The 20,831-nt window shown below is 40.2% G+C and overlaps 1 protein-coding gene across 1 annotated transcript in view; it reads right to left on the reverse strand.

The window, feature by feature from the left end:
- Nucleotides 1-11,926, reverse strand: part of ZNRF3 (zinc and ring finger 3) — a 249,219-nt gene extending 237,293 nt beyond the window's left edge. The window contains exon 1 of the mRNA XM_053588498.1: nt 11,919-11,926. The gene's annotated coding sequence lies outside the window, so the exon portion shown is untranslated. The remainder of the gene's footprint in view (nt 1-11,918) is intronic.
- Between the last annotated feature and the right edge of the window lie 8,905 nt (nt 11,927-20,831).

Genomic DNA, 20,831 nt, shown 5'->3' on the forward strand with positions numbered 1-20,831 from the left:
AGGGATTCAACTACAAAACTCTTAGAAATGATCAAGGAATACAGCAGCATGTCAGGTTACAAAATCAACACTCATAAATTGGTAGCCTTTATATATGCCAACAATAGTCAAGCTGAAAAAACAGTCAAGGACTCTATTCCATTCACAGTAGTGCCAAAGAAGATGAAATATTTGGGAGTTTACCTAATAAAGGACGTGAAAGATCTCTATAAAGAGAACTATGAGGGCGGCGACTGTGGCTCAAGGAGTTGGGTGCTGGCTCCATATACTGGAGGTGGCAGGTTCAAACCCGGCCCCAGCCAAAAACTGCAAAAAAAAAAAAAAATAATAATAATCAATAAATAAAAAAAAAAGAGAGAGAACTATGAAACTCTAAGAAAAGAAATAGCTGAAGATGTTAACAAATGGAAAAGCATGCCGGGGAAGAATCAATATTGTTAAAATGTCCATACTACCCAAAGCAATATACAATTTCAATGCAATCCCTATTAAAATTCCATGGTCATACTTTTAAAATCTCGAAAAAATAATACTTGGTTTTATATGGAATCAGAAAAAATCTTGAATAGTCAAGACATTACTCAGAAATAAAAACAAAGCAGGAGGAATTACGCTACCAGACCTTAGACTATACTATAAATCAATAGTGATCAAAACAACATGGTACTGGCACAAAAACAGAGAGGTAGATGTCTGAAACAGAATAGAGAACCAAGAGATGAACCCAGCTACTTACCATTATTTGATCTTTGACAAGCCAATTAAAAACATTCAGTGGGGGCAGCACCAGTGGCTCAGTGAGTAGGGCGCTGGCCCCATATGCCGAGGGTGGTGGGTTCAAACCCAGCCCCAGCCAAACTGCAACAAAAAAAAAAAAGAAAAAAAATAGCCGGGCGTTGTGGCGGTCACCTGTAGTCCCAGCTGCTCGGGAGGCTGAGGCAAGAGAATCGCGTAAGCCCAAGAGTTGGAGGTTGCTGTGAGCCGTGTGATGCCACGGCACTCTACTGAAGGGCGGTACAGTGAGACTCTGTCTCTACAAAAACAAAAACAAAAAAACAAAAAAACATTCAGTGGGGAAAAGATTCCCTATTTAACAAATGGTGCTGGGTGAACTGGCTGGCGACCTGTAGAAGACTGAAACTGGACCCACACCTCTCACCATTAACTAAGGTAGACTCTCACTGGATTAAAGATTTTAACTTAAGACATGAAACCACAAAAATACTAGTTTTTTTTAAAGTGCAGGGAAAACTCTCGAAGAAATTGGCCTGGGTGAATATTTTATGAGGAGGATCCCCCCGGGCAACTGAAGCAGCATCAAAAATACACTACTGGGACCTGATCAAACCGAAAAGCTTCTGCACAGCCAAGAACACAGTAAGTAAAGCAAGCAGACAGCCCTAGAATGGGAGAAGATATTTGCAGGTTATGTCTCCAACAAAGGTTTAATAACCGGAATCTATAGAGAACTCAAACATATTAGCAAGAAAGGAAGAGTGATCCCATCTCAGGGTGGGCAAGGGACTTGAAGAGAAACCTCTCTTAAGAATACAGGTGCACGGCCTACAGACACATGAAAAAATGCTCATCATACTTAATCATCAGAGAAATGCAAATCAAAACTACTTTGAGATATCATCTAACTCCAGTAAGATTAGCCCATATCACAAAATCCCAAAACCAGAGATGTTGGCGTGGATGTGGAACACTTCTGCACTGCTGGTGGGAATGCAAACTAATACATTCCTTTTGGAAAGATGTTTGGAGAACACTTAGGGATCTAAAAATAGACCTGCCATTCGATCCTACAATTCCTCTACTACCCCATTTCCCTGAAAATAAGACATCCTCCGAAAATAAGACCTACTTACAGGAAAGATAAGACGTCCCTGAAAATAAGACCTAGCACATTTTTGGAAGCACACCTTAAAATAAGACACTGTCTTATTTTCGGGGAAACAGGGAAGGTATATATGCAGAAGACCAAAAATCACATTATAACAAGGATATATTTACCAGAGTGTGTATTGCATCACAATTCATAATTGCTAAGTCATGGAAAAAGCCCAAGTGCCCATGGACCCATGAATGGATCAAAAAATTGTGGTATATGTACACCATGGAATATTATGCAGCCTTTTTTTTTTTTTTTTTTTTATTGTTGGGGATTCATTGAGGGTACAATAAGCCAGGTTACACTGATTGCAATTGTTAGTAAAGTCCCTCTTGCAATCATGTCTTGCCCCCATAAAGTATGACACACACCAAGGCCCCACCCACCTCCCTCCTTCCCTCTTTCTGTTTCCCCCCCATAACCATAATTGTCATTAATTGTCCTCATATCAAAATTGAGTACATAGGATTCATGCTTCTCCATTCTTGTGATGCTTTACTAAGAATAATATCTTCCACGTCCATCCAGGTTAATACGAAGGATGTAAAGTCTCCATTTTTTTTAATGGCTGAATAGTATTCCATGGTATACATATACCACAGCTTGTTAATCCATTCCTGGGTTCGTGGGCATTTAGGCTGTTTCCACATTTTGGCGACTGTAAATTGAGCTGCAATAAACAGTCTAGTACAAGTGTCCTTATGATAAAAGGATTTCTTTCCTTCTGGGTAGATGCCCAGTAATGGGATTGCAGGATCAAATGGGAGGTCTAGCTTGAGTGCTTTGAGGATTCTCCATACTTCCTTCCAGAAAGGTTGTACTAGTTTGCAGTCCCACCAGCAGTGTAAAAGTGTTCCCTTCTCTCCACATCCACGCCAGCATCTGCAGTTTTGAGATTTTGTGATGTGGGCCATTCTCACTGGGGTTAGATGATATCTCAGGGTTGTTTTGATTTGCATTTCTCTAATATATAGAGATGATGAACATTTTTTCATGTGTTTGTTAGCCATTCGTCTGTCGTCTTTAGAGAAAGTTCTATTCATGTCTCTTGCCCATTGATATAAGGGATTGTTGGCTTTTTTCATGTGGATTAATTTGAGTTCTCTATAGATCCTAGTTATCAAGCTTTTGTCTGATTGAAAATATGCAAATATCCTTTCCCATTGTGTAGGTTGTCTCTTTGCTTTGGTTGTTGTCTCCTTAGCTGTACAGAAGCTTTTCACTTTAATGAAGTCCCATTTGTTTATTTTTGTTGTTGTTGCAATTGCCCTGGCAGTCTTCTTCATGAAGTCTTTCCCCAGGCCAATATCTTCCAGTGTTTTTCCTATGCTTTCTTGGAGGATTTTTATTGTTTCATGCCTTAAGTTTAAGTCCTTTATCCATCTTGAATCAATTTTTGTGAGTGGGGAAAGGTGTGGGTCCAGTTTCAGTCTTTTACATGTAGATATCCAGTTCTCCCAACACCATTTATTGAATAGGGAGTCTTTCCCCCAAGGTATGTTCTTGTTTGGTTTATCAAAGATTAGGTGGTTGTAAAATGTTAGTTTCATTTCTTGGTTTTCCATTCGATTCCAAGTGTCTATGTCTCTGTTTTTGTGCCAGTACCATGCTGTCTTGAGCACTATGGCTTTGTAGTACAGACTAAAATCTGGTATGCTGATGCCCCCAGCTTTATTTTTATTACAGAGAACTGCCTTAGCTATACGGGGTTTTTTCCAGTTCCATACAAAACGCAGAATCATTTTTTCCAAATCTTGAAAGTATGATGTTGGTATTTTGATAGGAATGGCATTGAATAAGTAGATTGCTTTGGGAAGTATGGACATTTTAACAATGTTGATTCTTCCCATCCATGAGCATGGTATGTTCTTCCATTTGTTAATATCCTCTGCTATTTCCTTTCTGAGGATTTCATAGTTTTCTTTATAGAGGTCCTTCACCTCCTTCGTTAGGTATATTCCTAGGTATTTCATTTTCTTTGAGACTATGGTGAAGGGAGTTGTGTCCTTAATTAGCTTCTCATCTTGACTGTTATTGGTGTACACAAAGGCTACTGACTTGTGGACATTGATTTTATATCCTGAAACATTACTGTATTTTTTGATGACTTCTACGAGTCTTGTGGTTGAGTCTTTGGGGTTCTCTAAGTATAAGATCATGTTGTCAGCAAAGAGGGAGAGTTTGACCTCCTCTGCTCCCATTTGGATTCCCTTTATTTCCTTGTCTTGCCTAATTGTATTGGCTAGAACTTCCAGCACTATGTTGAATAGTAAAGGTGACAGAGGACAACCTTGTCTGGTTCCAGTTCTAAGAGGAAAAGCTTTCAGTTTTACTCCATTCAGTAAAATCTTGGCTGTGGGTTTGTCATAGATAGCTTCAATCAGTTTTAGAAATGTGCCACCTATGCCTATACTCTTCAGAGTTCTAATTAGAAAAGGATGCTGGATTTTATCAAATGCTTTTTCTGCATCTATTGAGAGGATCATGTGATCTTTATTTTTGCCTCTGTTAATATGGTGGATAACGTTTATAGACTTGCGTATGTTAAACCAGCCTTGCATCCCTGGGATGAAGCCTACTTGATCATGATGAATGACAATTTTGATGATAAGCTGTAATCTATTGGCTAGGATTTTGTTGAGAATTTTTGCATCTATGTTCATGAGTGAGATTGGTCTCAAATTCTCCTTTTTGTTTGGGTCTTTTCCTGGTTTTGGTATCAGGGTGATGTTTGCTTCATAGAATGTGTTGGGGAAGATTCCTTCTTCCTCAATTTTTTGGAATAATTTCTGCAGTACAGGAATAAGCTCTTCCTTGAAGGTTTGATAGAATTCTGGAGTGAAGCCATCTGGACCAGGGCATTTTTTGGTTGGAAGCTTTTTTATTGTTTCTTTGATCTCAGTGCTTGAAATTGGTCTGTTCAGGAGCTCTATTTCTTCCTGGCTGAGTCTAGGGAGAGGGTGTGATTCCAAATATTGATCTATTTCTTTCACATTGTCAAATTTCTGGGCATAGAGTTTCTGGTAGTATTCAGAGATGATCTCTTGTATCTCTGTGGGATCAGTTGTTATTTCCCCTTTATCATTTCTGATTGAGGTTACTAGAGATTTTACTTTTCTATTCCTCGTTAGTCTGGCCAATGGTTTATCTATTTTATTTATTTTTTCAAAAAACCAACTCCTTGTTTCATTAATTTTCTGAATGATTCTTTTGTTTTCAATTTCATTGATCTCTGATTTGATTTTGGATATTTCTTTTCTTCTACTGAGTTTAGGCTTAGATTGTTCTTCTTTTTCCAATTCCATAAGATCTCTTGTGAGATTGTTGATGTGCTCTCTTTCAGTTTTTCGAATGTAGGCATCTAAAGCGATGAATTTTCCTCTCAAAACTGCTTTTGCAGTATCCCACAGGTTTTGGTAGCTTGTGTCTTCATTGTTGTTATGCTCAAGGAAGTTAATGATTTCCTGTTTTATTTCTTCCTTCACCCATCTGTTATTCAACAGAAGATTGTTTAGTTTCCATGCCTTTGGGTGGGGTCGAGCATTTTTGTTAGAGTTGAGTTCCACCTTTAGTGCCTTATGGTCTGAGAAGATACAAGGTAAAATTTCAATTCTTTTGATTCTGTTGATATTTGTTTTGTGTCCCAGGATATGATCAATTTTGGAGAATGTTCCATGGGGTGATGAGAAGAATTTATATTCTTTATCTTTGGGATGGAGTGTTCTATATGCGTCTATCAAGCACAGTTGTTCTAGAGTCTCATTTAAGTCTCTTATATCCTTGTTTAATTTCTGTTTAGAGGATCTGTCCAGGTCTGTAAGAGGAGTGTTAAAGTCCCCTGTTATTATGGTATTATCAGATATCATATTGCTCAGACTGAGTAAGGTCTGCTTCAAGAATCTGGGAGCATTTAAATTGGGTGCATAAATATTTAGAATTGAAATGTCTTCTTGTTGTATTTTTCCCTTGACCAATATAAAGTGACCATCTTTGTCTTTTTTGACTTTAGTTGCTTTAAATCCACATGTATCTGAAAATAAGATTGCAACTCCTCTTTTCTTCTGAATTCCATTTGCCTGAAAAATTGTCTTCCAACCCTTGACTCGGAGCTTTAATTTGTCTTTTGAAGCCAGGTGTGTTTCTTGCAGACAGCAAATGGATGGCTTGTGTTTTTTAATCCAGTCAACCAATCTATGTCTCTTCAGTGGGGAATTCAAGCCATTAACATTTATTGAGATAATTGACAAGTATGGTAGTATTCTATTCGTCTTATTTTGTGAGAGTCCATTGCTTAGTTTTATCTTTTGCATCAGTGTGGAGGTTAGGTTCTGTCCTTTAATTTCTGAGTTCTTACTTTGCTGCTGATCCATTGTGGTGGTCAGTGTGCAGAACAGGTTGAAGTATTTCCTGTAGAGCTGGTCTTGTTGTGGCGAATTTCCTCAATGTTTGTATATCCGTAAATGATTTGATTTCTCCGTCAATTTTGAAGCTTAGCTTAGCAGGGTACAGAATTCTGGGCTGAAAATTGTTCTGTTTAAGTAGATTAAAGGTAGATGACCATTGTCTTCTTGCTTGGAAACTTTCATTAGAGAAGTCTGCGGTCAATCTAATGGATTTGCCCCTGTAGGTCAACTGGCACTTACTCCTGGCAGCTTGCAGAATCTTTTCTTTTGTCTTGACTTTGGACAGGTTCATCACAATGTGTCTTGGAGAAGCTCGGTTAGAGTTGAGGCGACCTGGGGTCCGATAGCCCTCTGAAAACAGTGTGTCAGAATCTTTGGTGATATTTGGGAAATTTTCTTTTATAATATTCTCTAGTATGGCTTCCATTCCTCTGGGGCATTCTTCTTCCCCTTCTGGAATTCCTATAACTCGTATGTTGGAACGCTTCATAAAGTCCCATAATTCTGACAGTGAACGTTCTGCTTTCTCTCTCTTCTTTTCTGCCTCTTTTACTATCTGAGTTATCTCAAAAACTTTGTCTTCTACCTCTGAAATTCTTTCTTCTGCATGGTCTAATCTGTTGCTGATACTTTCCATTGCGTCTTTAAGTTCCCTGATTGACTGTTTCATTTCCTTCAGCTCTGCTATATCCTTTTTATATTCTTCATATCATTCATCTCTTATTTGATTCTGTTTTTGAATTTCCTTTTGGTTATTTTCCACTTTATTAGCAGTTTCCTTCATTGTTTCCATCATTTCCTTCATTGTTTTCAACATGTGTATTCTAAATTCCCTTTCTGTCATTCCTAACATTTCTGTATAGGTGGAATCCTCTGCAGTAGCTACCTCATGGTCCCTTGGCGGGGTAGTTCTGGACTGGTTCTTCATGTTGCCTGGAGTTTTCTGCTGATTCTTCCTCATGGGTGATTTCTTTTATCTGTTTACTTGCCCTAATTTTCCTTTCAATTCCTCTTGCTCTTTAAGTTCTTGTGCCTGTGGACTAAGGGTTACAGGACCAGAAGGGTGAGAAGGTTTAAGAGCAAAAAAGCGATGAAAGAAAGGAGGACCGAGTGATAAGAAAAAAAAAAAAAGAAAAATAGAGAAAGAAGAGTGGTTGGGTGAAAGGAATATTGACAAAAAGAAGAGAGGCACAGAAAGAGGGACACAGAGCAATATAGGTGTACAGTAGGGTACTTTGATACAACCTTAAAAAAAAAAAAAACACCTTCTGGGGGTGCCCAGTGGGGTGGTTCCCTTGAGGTCAGCAGCTCTTTGCTAACCTGATCAGACACAGTACCCCACCTCCACCAAGTAGAGAGGAAAGACAAAAATGCTATAAATCAAACCAAAACAAGCAAACAGAAAACTTTACGGGATAAAATTGGCTGGAAAAACCAAATAATAGTGGTAGAAACACTAACAAAAATGAAGTTCTGATTATTGAAATAGGCAGCAATGGGAAATTATAATTAAACTAGAAAAATTGAGAAAGAAAAAGGATCTGTATGGAAAAGGTTGAACTTAAAAAACAAAACAACAATCTAGAACGTCAAAATAAACAAAAAAAACAACCAAACCAAAAAAAAAAACCAAACAAACAAACAAAAAAAAAAACACACACGCAACCAAAAACAAAGCAGTATGTATATGTTATTGAATATTGTCTGGGCAACACGTGGTCTTCTGGGGTATGAGATGTTAATCACAGTTCTGATACGACTGGAGGCTGCTAGTTTCTCGAACCCCAGCAGGTAGACACCCTAAATCTCTCTTCAGCCCACTTAAAAGGCACTTTGAACTTGTTCACTTACTGAGCAGAAGCTTTCTCAGGGAAGTGCTTGTTGCTGGAATCACTGCTGAAGTGGCTATCCACTTACCCTGTGTGTCAAAACTGGTCTCCCTCTGCCCCCGAGGGTTAGGGCTGCAAGGCGGCTCAGACCCCGCCCTTAGGCTACTTGGTCGCTGGGTTACCAGCTCCCACCCAATTCCAGCTCTGCGACCCTGAGGGCGGAGCTTGCCGGGGCAGATTGCTCACAATGTCTGCCTGTGACCCAGAGCCAAACTCTATTAGCTCCGTCTGGCTCAGCGGCTCAGACTGGGGCCCTAGACAAAGGCCAGAGTTCTCCGCACTCCCGCTCAGGCTCTCCCCAAGGCAGTTCAGCTGAGTGCCAAGTCCAAAGACACCAAAACAGTTCACAGGTAAGGCCTTTCTGGTTTGCAGTCTCGCTGCTACTGAACTTACAGTTGCGGGCGGGTTTAGGCGGATTGAACACACGCGACCACTTGCCGGTTTTCCACTGTTTTAGTCCTCCTCTTGGGGTCCAGAAGTCTCTCGCTGACTCCCTGTATCCTCTCAGGGGTGATGATAGGCAGATCCCACCAGCCAGAGATGCCTGGAGTCCTATATCCCCAAACTCACGGTGCCCAGATGCAAGGAAGCTGTTACTCGGCTGCCATCTTGCTCCACCCTATATTATGCAGCCTTAAAGAAAGATGGAGACTTTACCTCTTACATGTTCACATGCATAAAGCTGAAACATATTCTTCTTAGCAAATTATCTCAAGAATGAAAGAAAAAGTATCCAATGTACTCAAGTCTTACTATGAAACCAATTTATAGCTTTCTTATGAAAGCTATAGCCCAATTATAGCCCAAGAAGAAGGGGAAAGGGGAGAGGGAGGGGAGAAGGGATAAGAGAGGAGGATAGGTGGAGGGGGAGTAATTGGTGGGACCAAAACTATGGTGCATCTTACCAGGGTACATGTGAAATTTTCTAGGTGTAGAATATAAATGTCTACACAACTAAGAAAATGTTGTGAAGGCTATGTTAACCAGTTTGATGAAAACATTTCAAATTGTATATAAAACCAGCACATTGTACCCCATGATTGCATTAATATACCCAGCTATGATTTAATTAAAAAAAAGAAATTAATGAATTCAAAAACAAAGTCACCAAAGATATGGACATAATGAGAAAAGCAGAACTCAAGGTAGTAGAATCACACAGTAATAGAGTTGACCAGGCAGAAGAAAGGATCTCTGAAACTGAAGACAAAGCATTTGAACATTCCCAAATGCTCAAAGAGGCAGACAAATGGATAACAAAAACTGATCATTCCCTGAGAGAGTTGTGGGATCACTCCATTTCTGAGGGAGAAGAGGATGGTTCTAAAGGTACAGATGTTCTACTCCAAGAGATTTTGGAGGAGAATTTCCCAAGCATTGCAAGAGATACAGAACTTCTGACAGTAGGCAGCTTCAGAACCCCTGCAAGACTCAATCCAAATAAAGCATCTCCTAGACACATTGTGATTAACTTTGCCAAAGTTAATTAAGTTTGCCAAAGACGAAGGAGAAAATTCTGCAAGCAGCTAGATGTAAGAAAAACATAACGTACAAAGGGAGAAATATCAGAAGGACTGCAGATCTCTCAGCTGAAATGTTTCAAGCCAGTAGAGGATGGTCATCAACTTTCAATCTCCTAAATAAAACAACTTCCAGCCCAGGATCCTGTATCCAGCTAAACTGAGTTTCATTTGTGATGGAGAAATCAAATACTTTAATGACATACACATGTTGGAGAAATTTGCCATAACGAAATCACCTCTCCAGGATATTCTTCAGACTCATCCTCCACAATGACCAGTACAATGCTCTACCTCTAAACTAAATTCACCCAGAAATTTTTGAACAGAACCCAACTTCCACAGTGGTGAAAGGATTAAAAATGTCCACTGGACATCTGAAAATCATGACACTCAAAACACAACCAGGCTTATCAATTCTCTCAATTAATGAGAATGGTTTAAATTGTCCTCTAAAGGGCAGCACATGTGGCTCAAAGGAGTAGGGCGCCAGCCCCATATGCCAGAGGTGGCGGGTTCAAACTCAGCCACAGCCAAAAACTAAAGAAAAAAAATTGTCCTCTAAAGAGGCACAAGCTGGCTGACTGTATACATATCTGGTATCTGGTATACAGACCTGGTATCTGATGTATACAAGACTCTCGTCTTATCTTAAAGGATAAAAATAGACTCAGGAAAAAGGGATGGACTTGTATAATACAGGCAAATGGAAACCAGAAAAAAACAGGGGTTGCAATTTTAGTTGCAGATATAATTGGCTTTAAACCAACAAAGATAAAGAAATATAAGGATGGTCACTACATATTTGTGAAGGGAAATATCAAACATGTTAAGATTTCAATAATTAACATTCATGCGCCCTACCAGAAAGCTCCTCAATTTATAAAGTAAACCCTAATGGATATGAACAATTTGTTATCTTCCTGCACTGTAAGAGTTGGAGATTTTTAACACCCCTTTGACAATTTTGGATAGATCCGCCAAGAAGAAACTAAACAAAGAAATATTACACAGGGCGGCGCCTGTGGCTCAGTCGGTAAGGCGCCGGCCCCATATACCGAGGGTGGCGGGTTCAAGCCCAGCCCCGGCCAAACTGCAACCAAAAAATAGCCGGGCGTTGTGGCGGCGCCTGTAGTCCCAGCTGCTCGGGAGGCTGAGGCAAGAGAATCGCTTAAGCCCAGGAGTTGGAGATTGCTGTGAGCTGTGTGAGGCCACGGCACTCTACCGAGGGCCATAAAGTGAGACTCTGTCTCTACAAAAAAAAAAAAAAAGAAAGAAATATTAGACTTAAACCTGAACCTAGAACAAATGGACTTTACAGACTTCTAGAGAACATTTCTTCCCTATAAAACGGAATATACATTCTTCTCATCAGCTCACAGATCATCCTCCAAAATAGATCATATCCTAGGACACAAGTCTAACCTCAGCAAATTTAAAAGTATAGAAATTATTCCTTGTATCTTCTCGGACCACCATGGAAAAAAGTTGAACTCAATAGCAATAGGAATCTTCATACTCAAACAATGTCATGGAAACTAAATAATCTTAGGTTGAATGATAGCTGAGTCAAAGACGAGATTAAGAAGGAAATCACCAAATTTTTAGAACAAAATGATAATGAAGGCACAAATTAATCAAAACCTGTGGGATACTGCAAAGGCAGTCCTAAGAGGGAAATTTATAGCATTGGAAGCCTTCATCAAGAAAACAGAAAGAGGGTGGCACCTGTGGCTCAAGGAGTAGGGCGCCGGTCCCATATGCCGGAGGTGGTAGGTTCAAACCCAGCCCCAGCCCCAGCCAAAAAAACCACCAAAAAAAAAAAAAAAAGAAAAGAAAAAAGAAAGAGAGAAAGCTAACAACTTAATGGATCATCTCAAACAGCTGGAAAATGAAGAACATTTCAACCCCAAACCCAGCAGAAGAAAAGAAATAACCAAAATTAGCACAGAATTAAATGAAATTGGAAACAAAAGAATCATTCAGAAGATCAACGAAACAAAAAGTTGGTTTTTTGAAAAGATTAATAAAATTGATAAAACTTTGCCCAACCTAACCAGAAACAGAAAAGTAAAATCTCTAATATTGTCTATCAGAAATGATAAAGGAAAAATAACAACAGACACCTCAGAAATTAAAAAAACTCCTCGATGATTACTACTAAAATCTCTATTCCCAGAAATATGAAAAGATGAAGGAAATCGACGAATACCTGGAAGCACGCCACCTTCCTAGACTCAACCAGCAAGAATTAGAAATCTTGGGCAGCTCCTGTGGCTCAAAGGAGTAGGGCGCTGGCCCCATATGCAAGAGGTGGTGGGTTCAGCCCTGGCCAAAACTGCAAAAAAAAAAAAAAAAAAAAAAGAAATCTTGAATATACCTATATCAATCACTAAAATAGCATCAACAATATGAAATCTCCCAAAAAAGAAAAGTCTGGGACCAGATGGCTTCACATCCAAATTCTACCAAACCTTTCAAGAGGAACTAGCACCTATATTATACAACCTTTTCCAAAGTAGAAAAAGAAGGAATACTTCCCAACACAAGTTGTTTTGTTTTAGGAGATTGAAGGTTGATGACCCTCCTCTTCTTTCTTTGAAGTAAATATCACCCTGATCCCCAAACCAGGAAAGGATCCAACAAAGAAAGAAAATTATAGACCAATCTCATTAATGAATATTGATGCAAAAATATTCAATAAGATCTTAGCAAACAGAATTCAACAACACATCAAAAAAATTATACACCATGATCAAGTTGGTTTTATCCCAGGGTTACAGGGTTGGTTCAATATATGCAAATCTATAAATACAACCCATCACATCAACAAAATAAAAAACAAAGACCATATGATTATCTCAATTGATGCAGAAAAAGCCTTTGAAAATATCCAGCATCCTTTCATGATCAGAACACTTAAGAAAATAGGCACAGAAGGGACATTTTATTTTTTATTTTATTTTTTTACATAGATAATAGATGGTGTGCTTTATTTTTAATTTTATTTTTTTATTAAGTCATTTGTATGTAGATCATGAATACATTTATGCCATTATGGGATTCTATGTGTTGATTATTTGTACAAATTAGAATGCTTACATCCTACTAATCAACATAGCCTTCACCTCATTTACCCAATTACAGCATTAAGGCGTTTGTATTCTACACCTGATGGATCCAACTTGTATTGCAATAAGAAGGGACATTTCTTAAACTGATAGAGGTCATCTACAGCAAACCTACAGCCACTATCATATTGAATGGTATAAAATTGAAAACATTTCCAATCAGATCAGGAACAAGGCAAGGATGCCCCCGTCTCCACTGCTATTCAATATAGTAATGGAAGTCTTAGCCATTGCAATCAGGCAAGAGAAGGCAATCAAAGGTATCCAAAAGGTATCTGACCCCAATCAAAGGGTCAGAGGAGATCAAACTCTCACTCTTCACTGATGATATGATCCTATACCTGGAAAATCCCAGGGATTCAACTTCAAAACTCTTAGAAGTGATCAAGGAATACAGCAGCATCTGAGGATGCAAAATCAATACTTACAAATCAGTAGCTTTTATATATGCCAACAACAGTCAAGCTGAAAATATAGTCAAGGACTCTATTCCTTTTACAGTAGTGCCAAAGAAGATGAAATATCTGGGAATTTACCTAACAAAGGAGTGAAAGATCTCTATAAAGAGAACTATGAAACTATGAGAAAAGAAATAGCTAGAGATATTAACAAATGGAAAAACATATCATGCTCATGGCTGGGAAGAATAAACATTGTTTAAATGTGCATACTATCCAAAGCAATCTACAGATATAATGCAATCCCTATTAAAGCACCATTGTCATACTTTAAAGTTCTTGAAAAAATAGTACTTTGTTTTATATGGAATCAGAAAAAAACCCTGAATAGCAAATACATTACTCAGAAATAAGAACAAATCAGGAGGCATCATGTTACCAGACTTCAGGCTATACTATAAATCTATAGTGATCAAAACAGCATGGTACTGGCACAAAAACAGAGAGGTAGATTTATGGAACATAATAGAGAAACAAGAGATGAACCCAGCTACTTATTGTCATTTGATCTTCAACAAGCCTATCAAAAATATTCAGTGGGGAGAAAGATTCCCTATTTAACAAATGGTGCTGGGTGAACTGGCTGGCGACCTGCAGAAAACTGAAACTGGACCCCCACCTTTCACCATTAACAAAAATTGATTCTCACTGGATAAAATATTTAAACTTAAGACATGAAACTATAAAAATACTAGAAGAGAGTGCAGGGGAAACTCTTGGAGAATATTTTATGAAGAGGACCCCCCGGGCAATTGAAGCAACACCAAAAATACATTACTGGGATCTGATCAAACTTTTACAGTAGCTTTTGCACAGCCAAGAGCACACACAGTAAGTAAAGCAGACAACCTTCAGAATGGGAGAAGATTTTTTCAAGTTATGTTTCTGACAAAGGTCTGATAACTAGAATCTACAGAGAACTCAAACTAATCAACAAGAAAAGAACAAATAACCCCATTTCTATGTGGACAAGAGACTTGAACAGAAACTTCTCTGATGAAAACAGGCACATGGGCGGCGCCTGTGGCTCAGTCGGTAAGGCGCCGGCCCCATATGCCGAGGGTGGCGGGTTCAAACCCAGCCCCGGCCAAACTGCAACAAAAAATAAAAATAGCCGGGCGTTGTGGCGGGCGCCTGTAGTCCCAGCTGCTCGGGAGGCTGAGGCAAGAGAATCGCTTAAGCCCAGGAGTTGGAGGTTGCTGTGAGCTGTGTGAGGCCACGGCACTCTACCGAGGGCCATAAAGTGAGACTCTGTCTCTACAAAAAAAAAAAAAAGAAAAAGAAAACAGGCACATGGCCTACAAACACATGAAAAATGCTCATCATCCTTAATCATCAGAGAAATGCAAATCAAAACCACTTGGAGGCTTTGCGCCTGTGGCTTAAGTGGCTAAGGCACCAGCCACATACACCTGAGCTGGCGGGTTCAAATCCAGCCTGGGCCTGCCAAACAACAATGATGGCTGCAACCAAAAAATAGCCAGGCGTTTTGGCGGATGCCTGTAATCCCAGCTACCTGGGAGGCAGAGGCAGGAGAATCGCTTGAGCCCAGGAGCTGGAGGTTGCTGTGAGCTGTAATGCCACTACTCAGGGTGACAATTTGAGGCTCTGTCAAAAAAAAAAAATAAAACCACTTTGAGATATCATCTAACTCCAGTAAGATTAGCCCACATCACAAAATCCCAAAACTACAGATGTTGGCATGGATGCAGAGAGAAGGGAACACTTCTACACTGCTGGTGGGAATGCGAGGTAATACAGCCTTTTTGGAAAGAGGTTTGGAGAACACTCAAGGAACTAAAAGTAGACCTACCATGCGATCCTGAAATTCCTCTACTAGGTACATACCCAGATGATCAAAAATTATTTTACAACAAAGACATTTGCACCAAAATGTTTATTCTAGCCCAATTCATAATTGCCAAGACATGGAAACAGCCTAAGTGCCCATTGACCCATGACTGGATTAACAAATTGTGGTATATGTATACTATGGAATACTAGGCAGCCATAAAAAATATGGAGACTTCACATCTTTTACCTTTACCCAGATGGAGCTGGAACATATTCTTCCTAGTAAAGTATCTCAAGAATGGGGAAAAAAGTATCCAATGTACTCAATACTACTATGAAATCAATATATAATCACCTACACATTCATATGAATGGCAAAACATAACTATAGTCCAGAAAGTAGAAGGGAAGAGGAGGGGGGGATATGGAAGGAGGGAGGATATTTGGGGGCACCTCAGCTAATGTGCATGATGCAATGGTACATTTATTGTTTTTATTTTTATTTATTTTTTTTAGAGACAGAGTTTCACTTTGTCACCCTTGGTAGAGTGCTGTGGTGTCACAGCTCACAGCAACCTCCAGCTCTAGGGCTTAGGTGATTCTCTTGCCTCAGCCTCCCAAGTAGCTGGGACTACAGGTGCCTGCCACAACACCTGGCTTTTTTTTTTTTTTTTTTTCAATTTGGCGGGGACCGGGTTTGAACTTGCCATGGGGCCGGTGCCCTACTCACTGAGCCACAGGCGCCGCCTTACAATGGTAGATTTCAAAACTATTAAGAAATGAGTATAAAGAACACGTGATCCCATCTCAGGGTGGGCAACGGACTTGAAGAGAAACTTCTCTAAAGAAGACCAACGCAAGATCTACAAACACATGAAAAAAAGCTCATCATCCTTAATCATCAGAGAAATGCAAATCAAAACTACTCTGAGATATCACCTAACCCCAGTAAGAGTAGCCCACATAACAAAATCCCAAAACCAGAAATGTTGGCGTGGATGTGGAGGAAAGGGCACACTTCTACACTGCTGGTGGGAATGCCCACTAATACGTTCCTTCTGGAAGGATGTTTGGAGAATACTTAGAGACCTAAAAATAGACCTGCCATTCGATCCTATAATTCCTTTACTAGGTTTATACCCAGAAGACCAAAAGTCACAATATAACAAAGACATCTGTACCAGAATGTTTATTGCAGCCCAATTCATAATTGCTAAGTCATGGAAGAAGCCCAAGTGCTCATCGACCCACGAATGGACTAGCAAATTGTGGCACATGTATACCATGGAATACTATGCAGCCTTAAAGAAAGATGGAGACTTTACCTCTTTCATGTTTACATGGATGGAGCTGGAACATATTCTTCTTAGCAAAGTATCTCAGGAATGGAAGAAAAAGTATCCAATGTACTCAGCCCTACTATGAAGCTAATTTATAGCTTTCACATGAAGGCTATAACCCAACTGTAGCACAAGACTATGGGGAAAGGGCCAAGGAAGGGGAAGGGAGGGGGGAGGTTTTGGTGGAGAGAGGGAAATGGGTGGGGCCACATCTATGGCGCATCTTAGAATGGGTACAGGAGATTGCACTAATGTACACAGCTATGATTTAACAATAAAAAAAAAGAAAAAAATAAAGTCAGTATGATTGCTAAAAAAAAAGAAATGAGTATAATTGTGATGGATGTGTTACTTAGTTCAATGTAAGCATTTCACATTGTATATCAGAGCAGTACACTGAACCCCATAAATGCATCAATGTACAAAGTTATGATTTAATAAAAAAGAAAAAAGAACGTTTTGAGATGTATAAAAATCAAGAAATGTAAAATCTGGGTGGCACCCATAGCTCAGCAGCTAGGGTGCTGGCCATATATACCCAGGCTGGCAGGTTCCAACCCAGCCTGGGCCAGCTAAACAACAATGACAACTGCAACAACAACAACAATGAAATAGCCGGTGTTGTGGTGGGCACCTGTAGTCCCAGCTACTTGGGAGGCTAAGACAAGAGAATCGCTTAAGTCCAAGAGTTTGAAGTTGCTGTGAGCTGTAATGCCACAGCACTCTACCGAGGGCGACACAGTGAAATTCAGTCTCAAAAAAAAAGGACACTACCAACAGTGTCTCTTGAAAATAAAATAATGGACCATAACATATTCTTGTCTCAAAACTTTTGTAGTTACCTATGTATCTGTGTCTCTGACTGTGCCCAAAACACATCAAGGCCCAGAGATGGATATAGAAGACCATCCAGTTACAGATACAGCAATTTTTTTTTTTTTGAGACAGAGTCTCACTCGGTTGCCCTGGTTAAAGTGACATGATGTCATCATAGCTCACTGCAACCTCAAATTCCTGGGCTCAAGTGATCCTCCTGCCTCAGCCTCTCAGGTAGCTGGGACTATAGGCATGTGCCACCATGCCCAGTTCATTTTTCTATTTTTTGTAGAGAAGGGTCTCTGTATGTTGCTCAGGCTGGTTAGTCTAAATTCCTGGGCTCAATTAATCCTCCTGCCTTAGCCTCCCAAAGTGCTAGGATTAGAGGTATGAGCCACCACACCTGGCCTGATCTCCATTTTTCTTTTCTTTTTTTTGAGACAGTGTCTCATTATGTCATCCTTGGAAGAGTGCCGTAGTATCACAGCTCACAGCAACCTCAAACTCTCGGGCTTAAGCCATTCGCCTGCCTCAGCCTCCCAAGTAGCTGGGACTACAGGCGCCTAGCCACAATGCCCGGCTATTTTTTTGTTGCAGTCGTCATTGTTGTTTGGCTGGCCCAGGCTGGGTTCAAACCTGCCAGCCTCACTGTATGTGGCTGGCGCTGTAACCACTGTGTAACCACTGGCTGCTGAGCCAGTGATCTCCATTTTTCTAAATAATAAGTTTACATAACTCTTTTTCTTTACATTACTCTATCTGGCTTTCAGATGAAATATTAATTACTACATATCTTTTCACAACTACTCCCACCACTTGGCAGTATATTTTATGGCACCATTTTTTTTTTTTTTTTTTTTATTGTTGGGGATTCATTGAGGGTACAATAAGCCAGTTACACTGATTGCAATTGTTAGGTAAAGTCCCTCTTGCAATCATGTCTTGCCCCCATAAAGTGTATGGCACCATTTTTATTAATGCTATACAATGTGTACATTACAGTGATTATGTAATTATTACTCATAGCTGAGATACATAGTATATGATTAAATTTTCATTCTTTTATAACTTGTTTTGCCTATAATTAATAACTGCTTCATTCCCCTCTCCCTCCTTTCTTTCTTTCTCTCTTTTTCTCTTTTCTTTCTTCCTTTCTTTCCATAGAAGCATTTTCCAAGTGCTTCTATGGATTTTTTAATATATAAGCTTATATAAAAGCTCTAGACTAGAGCTTTCCTATTCTAATCTGGACTGCTTACTCCATCAGCTTGTAGCACGAATTTCCCAGATCCTGAATTTCCTCTTTTTTGGAAATGCCCTTATTTTCCTGAAATACATCTGGTTTTTAGTTTCCTAAACATATGTAACACATAATTTTTTTTTTTTTGAGACAGAGTCTCAAGCTGTCGCCCTGGGTAGAGTGCCGTGGCGTCACAGCTCACAACAACCTCCAACTCTTGGGCTTAAGCAATTCTCTTGCCTCAGCCTCCTAAGTAGCTGGGACTACAGGCACCTGCCAAAACGCCCGGCTATTTTTTTGGCTGGGAGTTGTCATTGTTGTTAGTGAGGCCCGGGCTGGATTTGAACCTGCCAGCTCTGGTGTATGTGGCTGGCGCCCTAGCTGCTTCAGCTACAGGCACCGAACCTGTAACACATAATTTATATGTGTTTACTTATCTTTACTTAGATATAATTCATATACTAAACAATTCAAACGTTTAAAGCGTGGTATAATCATTTTTCATATACTTACAGAGTTGTGAAATCACCAACACAATCCATTTTTAGAGCATTTTCTTCACCCCCAAAAGAAACTGCATATCCCTTAGCTGTCCCCAATCCCTCTTGCCACCCTGGTCCTGGCAGCGACTAATCTACATTGTGTCTGGAAGGATCTGCCTATTATGGACATTTCACGTAAATGGAATCATGCAGTATGTGGTCCTCTGTGGCTAGCCTCTTCTACTTAGCATAAAGTTTCCAAGGCTTAATCATGTTGTAGCTTGTGTCAGTGTTTCATTTCTTTTTTTTTTTTTTTTTTTTGTAGAGACAGAGTCTCACTTTATGGCCCTCGGTAGAGTGCAGTGGCCACACACAGCTCACAGCAACCTCCAACTCCTGGGCCCAAGCGATTCTCTTGCCTCAGCCTCCCGAGCAGCCGGGACTACAGGCGCCTGCCACAACGCCCGGCTATTTTTTGGTTGCAGTTTGGCCGAGGCCGGGTTTGAACCCGCCACCCTGGGTATATGGGGCCGGCGCCTTACCGACTGAGCTACAGGCGCCGCCCTTCATTTCTTTTTTTAACTAACTTAAAAAAATTTTTTAATTGCTGTAAAATATACTTAACAAAATTTACCATCAGGAGGTACCTGTGGCTCAGTGAGTAGGGTGCTGGCCCCATATATGGAGGGTGGTGGGTTTGAGCCTGGCCCCGGTCAAACTGCAACAAAAAAAGGCCAGGCATTGTGGTGGGCGCCTGTAGTCCCAGCTACTTGGGAGCCTGAGTCAAGAGAATCGCCTAAGCCCCAGAGCTGGAGGTTGCTGTGAGCTGTGACACCATAGCTCTCTACTGAGGGTGACAAAGTGAGACTCTGGCTCTAAAAAAAACCCCCAAAATTTACTGAATGGTACCTGTGGCTCAGTGGGCAGGACACCAGCCCCATATACCAAGGCTGGTGGGCAGTGCCTGTGGCTCAGTGAGTAGGGCACCTGCTCCATATACAGAGGGTGGTGGGTTCGGGCCCAGCTCCGGCCAAACTGCGACAACAAAAAAAAATAGCTGGGCCTTGTGGCGGGCGCCTGTAGTCCCAGCTGCTTGGGAGGCTGAGGCAAGAGAATTGCCTAAGCCCAGGAGTTGGAGATTGCTGTGACCTGTTATGCCACAGCACTCTACCGAGGGCGATAAAGTGCAACTCTGTCTCTAAAAAAATAAAAAAATAAAAAAAATAAATTTACCATCATAACCTTTTTTTTTTTTTTGGTCAGTCTCACCTCACTCAGTCGCCCTGGGTAGAGTGCTATGGCATCATAGCTCACAGCAACCTTAAACTCTTGAGCTCAAGTGATTCCCTGGCCTCAGCCTCCGAAGTAGCTGTAAGTACAGGCGTCTGCCATAATGCCTGGCTATTTTTAGCGAAGGGGTCTCACTGTTGCTCAGGCTGGTCTTGAACCTGTGAGCTCAGGCTATCATAACGACTTTCAAGTATATAGTTCTATAGTGTTAAATATGTTCACATTGTTGTATAACCAATCTCACCCATTTCACTTTGGACAACTGAAATTCTACACACATTAAACAATCTCTGCCCTCCACTTCCCTCCCCTACCCTCCCCCAACCCTGGGAGCCACCATTCTACATTCTGTCTGTGTAAATTTGACTCTTCCAGGTACTTCATATTAGTGGAATCATACAGTATTTATCTTTTTGTGGCTGTCTTATTTCACATAACATAGTGTCATCAAGGTTCATCCACGTTGTAGCATATGTCAGAACATCTTTGAAAAGCTGAATAATATTCCATTGTATGTGTTTCTGTTTCCCGATTATGCTTATTTAGTCATTTGCTGATGAACACTTGGGTTGCT

The sequence above is a fragment of the Nycticebus coucang genome, chromosome 4 (genome assembly GCF_027406575.1).
Source record: "Nycticebus coucang isolate mNycCou1 chromosome 4, mNycCou1.pri, whole genome shotgun sequence".
NCBI classification, from domain to species: domain Eukaryota; kingdom Metazoa; phylum Chordata; class Mammalia; order Primates; family Lorisidae; genus Nycticebus; species Nycticebus coucang.